Source organism: Lepisosteus oculatus, chromosome 23 (assembly GCF_040954835.1).
Source record: "Lepisosteus oculatus isolate fLepOcu1 chromosome 23, fLepOcu1.hap2, whole genome shotgun sequence".
Classification (NCBI taxonomy): Eukaryota; Metazoa; Chordata; class Actinopteri; order Semionotiformes; family Lepisosteidae; genus Lepisosteus; species Lepisosteus oculatus.
In genome coordinates, this window is record NC_090718.1 from 3,415,323 (window position 1) to 3,430,651 (window position 15,329).

The 15,329-nt window shown below is 39.7% G+C and overlaps 1 protein-coding gene across 4 annotated transcripts in view; it reads left to right on the plus strand.

Annotated features, from left to right (window-relative positions):
* Positions 1–2,711: 2,711 nt before the first annotated feature.
* LOC102685166 (T-cell surface glycoprotein CD4-like) overlaps positions 2,712–15,329 on the plus strand; it is a 32,076-nt gene continuing 19,458 nt past the window's right edge. For 2 of the 4 annotated variants that reach the window (XM_069182713.1, XM_069182716.1), the window contains exon 1: positions 2,712–2,798. The gene's annotated coding sequence lies outside the window, so the exon portion shown is untranslated. Of the gene's footprint in view, positions 2,799–4,289; positions 4,360–15,329 lie in introns of those variants that run through there. The other 2 variants (XM_069182712.1, XM_069182715.1) reach the window with 1 other exon arrangement.

Consider the following 15,329-nt stretch of genomic DNA (forward strand, 5'->3'; position numbering starts at 1 on the left):
TTTTACTCTATGGGCTTACTTACACTCTTCTCAACAAGTTTCAATACAGTATGTCCAAAACTCTATAGCTAGACGTCTAACTCACAACAGACCTTGGCAGCATTCATTTAAGTCTACATCAGTTGCCTATTAAGTCACATATTCAGTATAAGATCTTGTTAATGACTTTTAAGGCTCTGAACAATCTGGCTCCATCATACAGTACATCTCTGAGCTCCTCCATGTTTACACTCCCTCTCACAGGCTCCAGTCAGCTGAGGCTGGGTCTTTGCTCACTACACCCGGGACTAAATCATGGACTTTTGGCAGCTGTGCCTTTCCTGTCACTTCTCCATGTGGAATTATGGAGAATGTCCATCCTCAGACTCTACGTGAGAAAAATTCTCAAATACTAGATCAAAGCTCATCACTTTGCTAGGGCCTATGTTTGATTGACCTACATTCTACCTGTATGAACCTGCATGTTCTTGTTTATTTTTTTCTTTCTTTTACTTTGCATGGTACTTTGTAATTTGTCTTTTTCTTTATGTACGGTGTCCTTGGGTTTGCAAAGGCAATTTAATCAAACGTTTTGTTATTATTAGACTTGAAGCACTTGGGGATTTGAAACTCCAAAATAGTTTGGCCTGAATTATAGACGGGCACCAGTGATAGACATTGTACACAGTAACTGTAAAAAGACCTAGTTTATTACATTTAAAATGCAAACTGCAGATAGATATTGTATAGCACTTTCAGAACCTTTCATATAAGAAGCTTTTGAAATCACAAGGAATTACACATACTGTACAAGAGACAGGGTGACAGAGTAATGATACATCATGTACATAGACTATGTGTACAGATCATGTACTGTACATGGGCAATGTAGAGAGAAGCTGAGAACTAATATTATTTGTAGACAATGTTTTTAGAGCATATAGGCATACAGTTGTATCAAACCCATACATAGATGGGTAGAGACTTATATACTGTAAGTAGACAACTTTGGATACATATGTGGGTAAAACGATGTAGAGACACACTGTAGATTGTCCCTGTATGTGGAAAACACTGTAGACAGAACCTGTAGGAATACATATTGGACCAACCTTAACACTGTGGATACATTCTGTAGGAAAACACTATGAATTAATCCTGTTACTAGACATTGTGGATCAATCCTGTAGGAATATACTGTGGATCAACCCTGTAAGAAGACATTTTAGAATGATCCTGAAGGGAGACACTTTTGATAGATCTTGTAGTTAGGTACAGTTAATCTCTTCATAGGTACTGTCAAGAGTTGTCATAATTAGATTAGGTATATACTACTGATTAGCAGACTTCTGTTTTCGTGATTCATCTTCCATGAACTTGAATAAAAGGGAAGATATGAAATGAGAAGTTCTGTGAATTGAAGGAGCTTTGTGTTTAACACATCTCCACTCTCTCTTCCTCCAATCCAAGCCTTACAAGAATGAAGAATGCTGATCAAGCTATACTGTATACTGTGGGATAAAGTATGTTGTAAGTGGCACAGAATTGCACGTTTTTATTTTTATTGTGATGACTGTGTCCAGTGCAGTTATTGTATGAACTCTCTCAGTGCACTGATAAAGGACTGTCTGGTCAGTACTGTAGTGTCCACCACTGGTATAGTTTGAATCAAGTTCTCACAGTGCAGATTTAAAACTCTCTCTGTTTATCACACAGCTCAAAACCCCCAAAACCTCCATCTAGCTTCTGTTTCTCTTTTCGCTCCCCTCTTCCTGTTTCTCTCTCATTTGGGTTTTGAGTAGGGGGGCCGGATGGAGTGATTTTTTCAGAGAAATAGGGAACTAGTGGTTTGGTGTGCAGAAGGAGTGACTAGGGGGGTTAACTGGGAGAGGCAGCAGGCTGAGATTGACTGCCACACATCTAGAGAGAGGAAGACAGAGGGACAGGGCAGATATACTGACCTGTTGTCCCTAACACTACACTCCATTACCACTGATTTGAAACCTATATGTATATTCACATCTTTCCAGATGCCCTGAAACACCAGCTACTTTTTCGAGTCAAAACAGGATATTCTAGCATATGTTACTTGCTTTGTCTTAATAACAGATTACTGTTAAAACAGTGTTTTAATACCTGTAATTGCTGGGTCATTTTAATAAACTGGTTTTCAACAACTTGGTTAGATCCTAATGAAGGTGATAGAGGGATGAATGTTTGAGATGGTATTTGGCGTAATTCTCCATAGCAAGAGGAAAGGCAGATTAACTGCGAGGATGAGGCTAACTGAACCCACCACACACTTCCCTGAGGAACAAGCCGGAGAGATGCTGCAAAAATATATTTGGGGTGAAAGAGTTATGGGAAACAAAAGTTTGGTGGATGAGATATATATGTATGGAAGCAGAAGCAAACAGGATTAGGGTCTGACCTTCTTCTAAAACGTCTGGTTATAGGGCACTTGCCAATATGTCTGGTATATCATCTTTGTAATTCATAAGCGATTAGCAAATTAGTAAATTATACACAGCAATACACTGTGAGGGCACAGCCACTCCACACAAAATGGTGGCCTTTTCTGGATCACATTCCCCAGAAGCCTTCGGGAAATGAGTTGCAGCTGTCCTCAGTCACCTGACCTGTTGGGGGAAGATGATTGGTCGGGCGAGTCTTTAAAAGGCAGGAAGTCTGGGACAGTCAGCCACTGAGTGATGTTGGTGATCTGAGAACGGAAGCCAGCCTGTTGGGGCGACAGATCACCAGAAAAGCAAGGACTGACCAGGAACAGGAGAAACTGTGGAGCTGTGGACAAAGAACCCGTGAGTGTTTGCTAGTGAAGAAGTTGAAACTCTGTGAGGACAGAGAAATTCCTATGTGGAACTGAGGTCTGTCTATAATGTCTCAGGAAGAGACTTTTGTACGTGAAGGAGTCTTGAGAGAAGATAGCTGGTTCATGAAGAGTCTCTGGGAAAGGCTGAATTATTTTTTTAAGCTGGTAAGAAGCTTAGCTGTTAAATAGGGTTCGTTAGGCTCTGAAGAATTTCGTTAGCAGATGAAGATCTAGGTTGTTTGGTTTGTGGTGGCTGCTGTTTGTTTTACCACCTTAAATAAAGAGCACTGTTTTGAACCATAGAGTGTTGTTGGGGTCTGCTTACCTGGAACTGTCTGTTTTAGACAATTTTGGTTTACCACTCCCAGTGTGGCATCACATGAATGTACACTATTCCTATACATCATGGTGAGAAAACATTCACATAGAATTTAGTTTACAGGCAATGTGAGTTATGTCCACCCTTAGAGGAATGACATTGAATAGCAATATAAGAGTTTCATGTTATATTGCATTAAGCAAGTCTTTGAATTTAATTATACATTATCTACAGCATCTAATTCTGGTGGAACAGTTGGTACCCAGTGAATATTATTGACCCAAAATGACACTAACCCAGTAAAGTGATTCCAATGTTCCTGGATACTCAGAAATTCCCATGCAATTATTCATTGTTTTTCCCCAAAGATAACTGGGATCAAATACAAAAAAAATGTAAACATCAAAAGTAACAGTAACACAAATGTACACACAATCTGTCTTAACATAATTCTGACTTGACAGGACAAAATATGTTTGTAACTTAAACTTTTTCTGGAAAAATATTATAATGTATAATATATAAATTACAGCATACAGTCATCAGTGCAATCTGTCCATTAGAAAGCGCTTGGTATTATAGTACAAAACATAAAACAATCTGCATGAAATCAGGCCTTTACTACAAAAGTAATGATGATGGAACGTATTAGCATTTACCCACCTAATGCATGTTTGTCCAACTTTAAATACAATAAACTATATACTTGTATTTATTTAAATGAATTATTTCCATCCTATTCTCCAGTAATTAAAGCACTTTAAAAATACTGTAAAATGCTCCCAGTAATACTTCATTGTACTACAATAACCCAGTACAGAAAGGCTATGATACTGAGGTATCACAATGACCTCTAATGTGTGCTCATACACTACGCTGTTTCATACTGAAAATGCTGTTCTTTTGGACTGGAAAACTGAGAAGCTGATCAGCGTTGTAAACTGTTATCAAAACCCAAATAACTGGTTATGTCTGCTATACACAGACAGCAGGAACTTGGACAACCACGTTGTTTAGTTCATATTCCATTCTGGGACGCAGGTTGTAGGTTCTTGCAGTAACTGAGTACGATCAACCAATGGGAGACTGGCAAAGTTCAAAGTTAGAAAGAACTTGGCTTCCTGTTGTATGTGACATCTGTGCTCTTCAGCAGATGTGTGTGTATTACAGTAGGTGTGCGTGAATGTGTTTCAGTCTGTAAAGAGCAGCGGACACAGGAGACATCGAACTGGTAGGTACTGTTTTATCATTGACAAGACGGGGTTTGAGCATGGAGCTCCACACCAGTCCAGACTGGGCTCTTTCACAGGTCAGGAATATTGGGAATGTGCAGGGGGTGCTAAAACCACAGAAATGCTAGGAAGAAAGAGGGAGACAGAGGGGTGGAAGGAAAAAGATTTGGAAAAAATCCAGGCAGAGAGAAGGAAAGCACATACAGCCAAAAGACAAATACAAATTAAGGAAAGAGAAGAAAGGAAAAGAAACTCGATAGAGCAGACGTTTGACAGTGCGGTCGTTGTTGGGCCTGACCAGAAAATGAACTGCATATATAAAGAAAAGAAGCAGCATTTGTTGACCTAATTTTTCACTATTTTGCAGAAACGTGTCTGGTCAGTCGTTCTAAAATGAAAGATCTGATCCTAGAGTTTTAAAATTACAGAACATTTAGCAGAAAAGATTAAATGCTTTGGGCCTCATTGATTCCCGTTCAGTTCCAATAGCAACTACTGTAATTACCGTAATTAATCCATCACAAACATTATTGGAAAGCACATATACAGTATAGCTGACCTCTTTATAGCAATTTTGTGATAGAAGCCTAAGTTAAGGAAAGTGACTGTCTCTTTGCCCATTATTTCAGGCAGTGAAATGGTTAACTTTAAGTTAGATTGTCATTATACAATGTTATCACATTGAATTATGATTTAAACCAAGTAAGATTTGAGTCAGTTAACTGTAACTGTGCGTAAGGATTTCTTTGAGAGTTTGATATGTTTTAATGTTTTACATTCATGCATAACATATTTGTGTTTAACATGATTGTCCACAAGACAGGGCATAAAAAATCCAGCTCCAAGCACTTTGTGTTCGGAATGTCATGAAAAGGTGCCGTGATACTCACGGGAGTAAATTACTTATTCAGAGGGATATGTACTGCCTTCTTCTGCAAATCATCATTGTATCTGGAAATGTAACTGTGCAATCCCAGCGAGAAACAACGTAGGCAGGAAAAATGAGAAGTGAGATGAATGGTATTTTCGTGTTAATGCAGTATTGGAACATTGGTGGGGTGTTCCCTGTGAGTTACAAAACATGATGTAAATATCTGAAGGTCATCTTTCCAGTGTATAGAAAACCACAAACGCACGTTTAGAATCGGAACAGTTTTGGTCCTGCTTTTACTAAAATAGAGCCCTATGTTTTCAACACCTAAGGCCTAAATTGGCATTCTTGCAAGCAAGCTATAGCAAAAGTCTTGACTTTGTATAGTCCATGCCCTCAAAACACCAAACGGCGACCTTCTTTCAAAACGTTTTGAGCTTGTCAGTAAGAAAAAGGAAATTGGATAGCCTCCCGTTACAGCATGTCGCTCGATCATGTTATAAAGCCGATGTGTAATGTTCGTGTTGGTTGAAACATCTTTTGTGACATTTTCACAGTGCTCTTCTTTGCTGGCATCATAAAGAGACTGCATGCCATCGAGCCTAATTTAGTTGCATTTATTTCAATGTAGCGGAGGTATTCCTGGATGTGTTGTGCTGTTTGTGGACATACGGCACATGGACCTGTCCTTGTTAGGTCCTGTCTTGATCACGTTGCCATGGGGGGACTTAACATTATCGCCTTGGATTGGACAGAGTTTGGACGGCAACTTGGGGCCGACGGGCTTGTGGAAACAAATCGGTTAAAATTCAACGAGAGTTGAGGGAGCTGGATTGTGTTGAGCATTTGTGCAGAGGAACAAAACTCCCCCAAAAAAGGCAATCAGGCCACATCTGAGACTGTGCACAAATTAAACTACCATCAGCACCTGTTAGACTTACTAGAAGGGGAAATGACAGTAGAAATGGTCGCCGAATTCATCAGCAGTACGTTCAGGGTCCATTCTCTAGCTAAGAAAGGGCTGACATGTTAACTAACGTGTGCATAAATGTTCTGTAAATGCAACAATCCAGAAAATACAGCCATAGATATTCTGTAGATGCTTGGTCTGTAAAACTGTACTGATTGTTCACTGCAATAAGCTTTTTCTAACTTCAAATTCGATTTTTCAATAAGCAGAACTTCATGCAATGTTTCATCAGCATGAACCAACAGCGTGGGACTCTTCACCACCGAGTTAACATTTCAGGCCTAATTCTCCGGCTTGCCTCATGTACAGTAGAATAACTTATTTATGGGGTTGTGAAATCCACATCTTCCCAGGTAACAAAGACCAAAGTGTTTACCACAGATGTCTTAAAAAATGTTGTCAAGTGGGTTTGAAAACGCACTGAAATAGGTTCCGAATTAACTGCGTAGAAGTTAAGGGTTTTATTTTTGCCACGCAGAAAAACCTTGCTAAATGTTTGTGCACGAACCTTATAGGAAATCAACACCTTTATTTCTAAAGAAAACATTATATATGGATCATTTCTCGCAGTTTAGCTCATGTACAGTATGTACTGTATGTGCGCTTTGATTTCTGATACAATCCTTTTTTTTTTAATCTGCCAAAATCCAATTGAATTGATGAGTCAAGAATAGTGACAAATATAAAGAAGATAATGTGGTAAATTGAGACGTGTTTTTTTAAGACCACTCAGGTATATTTTGAATTAATGTGGGCCTTCCAATTTGCAATGCGCTCGACGGCACACAAACTACCCATACTCTTCATCAGTCTTCCGTTTTTAATTTATTAATGCTTCCTGACACAAACATTCCTGTGGTGTCCGTTTTCAGGGTCCTGCAGTGCAGAATTGAAGCTACGTTCCTTAAACTTCTCGATAAGTTAATGTTATTTCCTAGATCATTATTATAGTGTATTCCCATCGAACCATGGGTATTGTTACATGTATGCTATAGTCCCGAATACTGTCATTTCATTCTCATGTAATGCTACAGACATTCTTTCTTGTAACTGTGCTGTTCTAATGCAATTTTATTATTGCTCGCAACACCAACATGACTATTCGGCTTTGTTGATAGTCCCCTATTGTAAAATGACTATGATTCTACACTTTTATTACAATGATTAATGTAGCATTATTAGTCCACATTTTTACTGCCCGTATTGTAATAGGAATATAATTGTGTGGTTATATACGTTGTGCAAAGTATAAATATGCCATGCCACATTGACTCTTTTTTTTTAGTACCTTATATAGTGGCTTCTGCTGTAATGTGACAATTTTACTGTAGCCTCTTTTTGTACCATGTCTATTCTACTGTACTGACACTGTAGCCCCTCTTGTAACAGGAATGTTCTACTGAACTGCGACTCTGTCCTCCTATTGTTACATATGGCGATAGTCACAGTGCAGTAGAACAGTCTCTTCTACTATTCTGCTCCCTATTGACTCTCCGTACAACAAAAAGAGCTCCGGATTTAATTTGGATGTCACAATGTAACACATCTCGTCTGTGCGCTATCCCAACTATTGAACAGTGAAAGCAGTGGTTTTTGCACTTTCATTCTATCTGAAAATGTACCGTAGACTGTATTTGTCCAAATCCGGATGGATTATATAATTATATGTGATTACAATTGCTAAACATGACGGAAGGTCTGTGCAAGGAGAAAAGCTCCATTATTCTCATGATGATGAGCATTGTTGAAGAACGTCCTCAGTCAATTCTGGTAGCTACAGTATATGGCCTTCCTGATTGGTAAAGAATAATGAAATATGTTCATCAAAATTCTGGGAAACAAATAGCATGTGATATGAATTAATAGGAAGTAATCTGTGTTCCACAAAAAGCGGAATGTTCATATCGGCACATTTAATTGAATGCCAAAGACTGTATGTTTAAGACCTGGAAGATTGTATATAAATTACAACAGATTTTTATGTAGACCAGGGGTCAGGTTAAGAAGCAATATGCAGTTATATAGATTTTAAATGTAGTTTGATTTACATTTACATTTCTAGCCCACATACCAAAATGATTTAATGTCTGACGGGCAAAGTACATAGAAAACTGTTGTGAAGCCATACATATTTTTACATGAATGTCCTTAATATTTTAAACATTTATTATAAATTGTTTATCATCCTTCTGAATAAAAGTCAATGTATTGTGACTTTTTGTTAGGTATTTTTAATGACCAATGTCTAGTACAAATCGGTCTCTGATCACATATACATTTGTGTCAATAATTCGGGTACTGTATGTCTTTATAATAATTTGGAATATATTTAAGGATGAAAGAATATTGTCCATGGTGGTCTTTGTGCTAGAATGTTGAAAATGTGGGAAGAGTATTTTTTTGAAGAGTTGATTGTAAGGTGATACAGTAAATCTGTGTGCTGGGTAGAGTAACTCTATCAAATGTTAAAGCTCATCTTATAGTTCTTCTATAAAATACACAGTGATTTTGTGTTTAAAGGTTTATGTATGTTCATTGGACTGTTCCCAGAACCAAACAAAACATGGATCCACATACAGATTACAGGTTAAAATAAAATCTTTCAGAACTGATCTCTTCCAGTGGCAATGTATTGTGTATTAGTCGCAATAATAATTTAAATTTAATCTGTTTTCTTCACATATATAGTATCAAATCAGCCTATGACATTAGAAACAGTAGTACAATTTGTTTCGAAATGCCAATGGTCTTACTTTTTAAAACTGACATTTAAACAGGAGCATGGTCTTTTGACGTTTCCTCTAGTTGGTTATGTTTGATTCTGACACATTGTCCGTTATCTCTTTCTTGCTGTGTCTCCTGTCCTGTTACATGTGTTTATTAGGGAGGGGTTCTCTGTGATCTCCTGTGCTATTGTGTGTGTTTATTACCCAGAGATAATTTCTTCTTTCCTCGCTCTTACTGTGTCTATTGTCCTGCTGTGTGTGTTTATTCCTGTGGGATTCTCTGTTGCTTGTTTTGTTTCTGGTCAGATTGAGCACAGTGACTCACTGACCTACTCAAAGACTGTCTTAAAAAAACTAGACAAAAACACTAAACAGTTGTTCCACTTCATAATACAGTTACAGTTGACCCTGAAATGATTATATATTGTTGTACAGACTGATAGGTTCATAGACGTTGACTTTGACAGAACGCACAATGATGATACCTGAAGAAGGCTCCACAGCCGAAACGTCGTTCCTTTTCTTTTCAGCATGGAATAAACCCCTTACCTGTTCTTTTGTACAATGATAACTATTAGAATGTTTGAAATAACTATCTCGGTAAAGCTAGTACTTTTTCCAAATACCTGTCCTAGACCTACTTCTCAGTTTTCTCGTGACAAACACCATTTAAAGTCCCCAGATCACGATAGAGATCAGTGATGAATGGGGAAAAAAGACATTGCTAATCAATGTCAGCCAGACACAGAAGTAAATGACCAGACTCTCCAGCTGAGATATGGGTAGATGGCAACATCTTGACTTGGCTACGTGACAAATGCAGTCATGTTATTCACTGCAAACCTATAATCCACTCACTGCTATGTCATATAAAACTTGGCAGTAGATTTGGTTGGGAAACCTCTTTCTGGATTGTACAGTATGCAAATTTCTTCAGGCTTTCATTCCAACTGACCTACAGTGATTGTTATTGACTTAATTAAGTACATTAAACACTTGTCCTAATTATTTAACTGGCCTATAAGACCTTCTGGTTTATGACCCTTCATGACCCCTGATCTTGCTGCTGTTCTAGAGAATATATACTATTTATTAATATATAGTGTGTATAAAACGTTATTGTAATGTACAGTGACGGGGTAGCTCATCCAAAATCCATCTGTTTCCAGATCAATTCTCACATTTCGAGACATTTAGGGGTGCAACAATCAACATTTCACTCCATATTGGGGTTATAGACCGCCTTTGAAAGCCAGGAAATGTAAAACAATCGATGTTGTGATAAACAGAAACAGTGTTTGGGGAATTAGCCTTTTAAAAAAAAATGAAATTGAGCTACAGTATATTTCCGCTCTAGGATTTCCTGCGGTGGCGTATCATTTTTTGGCAGGAAAGAAAGACCAAACAAGGGTTCATATACTTGACCTTCATTGGGAACCCTAAAGGACAGTGACTCCTGCCCTCGTGCACCAACCCTGCACAACTTACCACACAAAACCTTTCTTACAAGTGGTTTTGATCCATTTCAGAAGTTCTACTCTTGTCCAGGCTCTTTGGAGTTCACTTCTCATATAAATTGTACATTTTGGTTGTTTCACTCTTAGAAACGAAGGCCACGGGTTACTGTATGCATGTTAAAGTATGAAAGATCACAATTAACTCATTGACTGGAGGTCGTGGTGATGAGTCATATTGCAAATTAACCTGGAAGATCCGGGTTTTAAAAGGGCAGGTCAGAAAGAAAAGCATAAGAAGTATTTAAAATAAAAAAAAAACTAATTAGAATTTCAGAAGTAGGGGTTTTGGCATTTATAGTCCTTATTTTATTAGCACATGAATCCGCAGTGTCCTTTTTCAAAGTTCTGTAATCATGGTACAGATAATCCAAAAATGTTAAGCAGTATAAGGAATCAACTAATCCTTTAGTAATGGAATAATAACAGTATCTTGTGCTAAAATAAAGCACATTCTAGGTTGTTTCCCAGACCAAATCACTAGAAAGCTCCCTGAATTTCATTCGTTCAAAACCTATGATGCGTTTATGAGCACAAACTTGTTATTAGTGGCTAAGATGTGTTGGCAACATCTCAAATTCAGCTCGCCGACTCAAAAGTTTTAAAGGCACCGAATCCAACATATTGTTGCTCTGAAATGGAGCACATGCGTAACTTTATGAGACAGTCTTTACACAGACTTTGGCGGACCTTAAGTCTTCAGGACTCTTCTCAAAGTCGCGTCTGTTGGGCAGGAAACCTGTTTCTCTTCACAGTTGCCGAGAGGTTCTCTCAATGCATAAACATGTTCTCCGAAACCTGCTTGCTGAGGCCACGACGCCCAGCTCTGTGCGACTGAATTGTTCTAAAAACGAAAAACAAGGATTCCCCCTATTACTTTCGGAAACATACCGAGCTCTCACTTGTTGTCTTCTGCCCCAGCTCTTTCTGCTTCTTTCTTACTGAAAGAGAAACCCAGAATAGGTCCATTTTACCTATTCCTCCCTCTGCTGTTTCCATTCTCTGCATCCTACACAGCTCGAGACAGAAAGAAAATGCCACGCTTGACACACACACCATGCTCCAGTGTATTTATAAATCAATTAGTAAAACAGGACTATATTACTCATCTAGTTCCCTATTTACCACAAATGTGCATAGGCATTGACACACACCTAAAAATCGCAAGAACGCACTGTGCGCATTTTTTGATAAAAAAAAGATGCATACGTAGTGCATAAACACAAACACAGCACACACTGTATATGTGATATAGTGCAGATGTGAGTACACAATCTTTGACACTCAACAGCCACGCACTGTTTAATTTTCTCTGAAATTCTGTCAGATTGCCCAACATTGCATCAAGTTACCATTTGATCTTGGACCATTTGATCTCGGAAGATTTGTATCTTCTGAGGCATAGCTAACCTGCCTCAGAAGATACAAATATTTACAGTGAACCAATAAGGATTGAACAGAGTCTAAACCAACATTTTGGCAGGGGTGTTAGAATCTTTACCCAAGGCTAATTTGAAGTAAGCACCCATGTTAGGAATTTCAATATCAGAAGAGGCAACATCATTTGTCTGAGAAGCGCCCCCATGATGACCAATGTCATCTTGAGTTCTCGTGAAGATGACATCCGACTGCTTTCGCTGGAAAAGAGTCAAATAGTCAACAAGCTGACGGGCCGAGGAGCCTGATGACTCGAACCAGTCACTCCCGCTGCGAGCCCAGGCTCAATCAAAACGGTGGCCCACGCGCCAATCACAAATTCCGAGTGGGGTGGTGGTGGTGGTGGTGGTTCCGGGTGCGGAAGTCGCTGAAGGAGCCTTCGTGTCTGCCTCCTCCTGCCTGCTGCTCGAGCCGACGTCTGGTGAGAGTGCAGGAAGGTCTGAGCGGATCCAGACCTACGATCGACCTCCAGAGAGGAAAACAAGACGTGGTCTCTAGTTAATGGAGTAGGAGATCCTGAGACTACGAGAAGGGCTATCGCCAGCTGAGGGGCGTTCGAGAGCTGACCCATGTGAAAGAAGATCAAGACCTGTCCCGTACGAAGGGCGATCAGGAACTAATCCCCTTAAAGACCTTGTGTGTCAGAGAGAATAGCAGCATGTAAAAAAGAGTTTTCTAAAGTAAATCTAAGAATAAGAGTTTTCTAAAAGGAATTACTTGCGAAGTTCTCTGTGTGAAACAGTTGTGAAATCGCAAGCCCTTGTGCAACACAGTTAACTGTTTGGTTTCACAATCCTGCCTGAATAGAAAATGTCAGCCGTCTTGCTTTCCCTTGACATTTAACTCTTTCTGTTTTTACCAAAATCATCATTTTCTTCAAAGAAAAAAACGACAAATATCCCCTGATTGCGTAACTAAAACATGAGAGAGTACAGGTATCTGTGCCTTGTTCTTAAGAGCTGAAAAACATCTTTGCCTGTCTCTTTACATACAGTATGCAGGATTGGATCTAAATGATCTTAATGCATTTACTGTATGAACGATTATAATACATTTTCCCTGTTCCTCTCTCTCATTTTCCATGTAGCTGTGATAACATTTACGGTAACTGCACTAGCTTAAGATCTGTGGACATTATGTTGCACATCAGTGGAAATTCTAATGTATACATTTCACAACAAAAGTACCCTATGTTATGTTTGCACAGCTGTTTTTTTTTATCGGCTTGTATCACCTGAGGCATCACAATACCATAAAACAACAAATCCAACAATGCATCTTCTGACCATTTCATCCAAGTCGGTGTTGTGGGGTAGCCAGAGACTCAGTGGGTGCATGATGAGGTATATCCTAATGCATTACAGGGGACACACAGATACAAGCACACACATGATCACACCAGAAGCCAATTAAATTACCAGCCTGTCTTTGGACTGGGGGACAAAACCGCAGCACCTGGGGGAAAATGCTAGCAATGCTAACCACTGCACCTCTATGCTGCCCATTATCTCAAAATCATTGTCGGTTAAATGACCAAAGCCCACTGAGAGCATCCATAAGGAAGAGCAGGCGAAAAGGTTGAGCAAGAAACAGAGTGGTTGGAAGAGAGACGGAAAAGACACACAGGAGAGAGACGAAACCGTGAGACTGTACTTCTTTTGACAGACTGTGTCCAGCTGGAGCACTAAAAAGACCAGATTCTCGGTTTTAAGCAAGAGTTTTATACAGTATTTGTGGAAATACTGCCTTCCTATTTGCGGTATCCACAAGGAGAAACTATATCTTTCATTTTCTTCGTGAGTCATTGTTTTAAATAGGGAAATTGGGATACCGTTTGTTGAGCATCCATGTTGGGGAGTACTCTAGATCTACACTAGCTTAAGATCACTGGACTGGACTGGAATTACTGTACTGTGTAACTGCACTGGTTAAACGATCTTGGACTTGACCAAAACTACTGTACCATGCCACTTCCTTTGTTTAAGATCACTGGGTTGGGCTAATATTGCTATGTAACTGCACTCGCTTATAGCTTCAAGCATCTAGATCCTACTAGAATCACTGTACTGTGCAGCTGCAGCAGACTCATAACAAGAGGAAGTTTCTAACGGTGTGGGTGCAGATTTTACATTATGTGGAGAAAGAGACAAGAGCCCTCTGAGGCCAATAACAAGGAGAAGGAAGAGAAAATGCAGAGAGAAAGAAAAGGGAAGAGAGAGAATGAGAAACAAGGAGAAAAAGAGCACAACAAGGGGACAACAGTGAAAGTGGAGGGATTTTCTCGAAAGTCGCCTCTTCTTTCTCTCTTTCTCTGAGAAGTGAGATTGTGTGGGGTATCTCAGCCCTCGCTTAACGCTATGACTAAGGAGGGATTCCTAGTTTGCAGGGGCTGTTCCCCAAGCTCGGGAGCAGGGGAGAGAGTGAATGACTGAGAGAAAGTAGGAGGAGAGCAACCCCAGCAGTGCCCTCTCTCACTTCCTCACAACTTTTCTCTCTCCGCTCTAATTCAACGAGCGCTATTGGCATCACAGCCGAGCTACAATGGTACCAAAGCAGTAACAAGCGGTAGAACATTTACAGACATTCACAACAATATACATACTGTATACTGTAGGAGAGGCTCAATCGCATTTCCCAAGGCTGTGACAGGAGATACCTCACTGGGCTGAAGCTGTACTGATTTCTCTCGCAGCCCACTGTCGAGGTGCTGTAGGCGTAGCGCCCATCCTTCCCAAATATACACAATGGCAACATCCAGACCGTTGTGGGGCGCGAGTAGTGTTTTTTCTCCCTTTAAAAAAAAAAAAACAGGGTTCAAAATCTATGACGAGTTTGAAAAGAAAACATAAGAAGGACATAAAACCTCAGAGCCAGAGATGTGAAGCGAGCAACAGGGCTCTGTGCCGTTCTCATGTGGTTGCTCTCTGAAAACCGCGTTCGCTCTCTCCCTCTCTGTGCGAGCGAGCGAGCAGAACGGCACGGGTCCGGGGCAGGGAGGTCGCCAGATATCGCCCTCACCTGAGAAGCCGTTTTCAGGGGAGCAAAAAAAAAACCCTGCAAAGAAAGTGGAGGGCACTCCACCATCTTAACACGTCGGAAAAAAGAAAAGAGGTTTCGTGCGTCAAGGGGGTTGAAATGATTTTAAAGAATCAATTCCTTTTTCTTTTTTTGCAGGACCAGAACCCTCGTTCTTTTGCAGCTACTGTAGATGCCAACTTAAATCATTTCTACGCAGCTAAAGAAACTGTTTAGGACAAAGCTGTTTAATACAGCTGTGTTTGGGTATGAACTAACCCAGCTCATCATTTAATCAGTTTTAAATCTATATTTAATTCCCATTGATCGCAATCTTCAAAAATCTGATCATACCCCTGCATGAACAGCCCATACGAAGTGTTGAAGGGGCTCATTGAGTTCCTCATAGTCATACTCATCTTCATCTTCCTCTCCT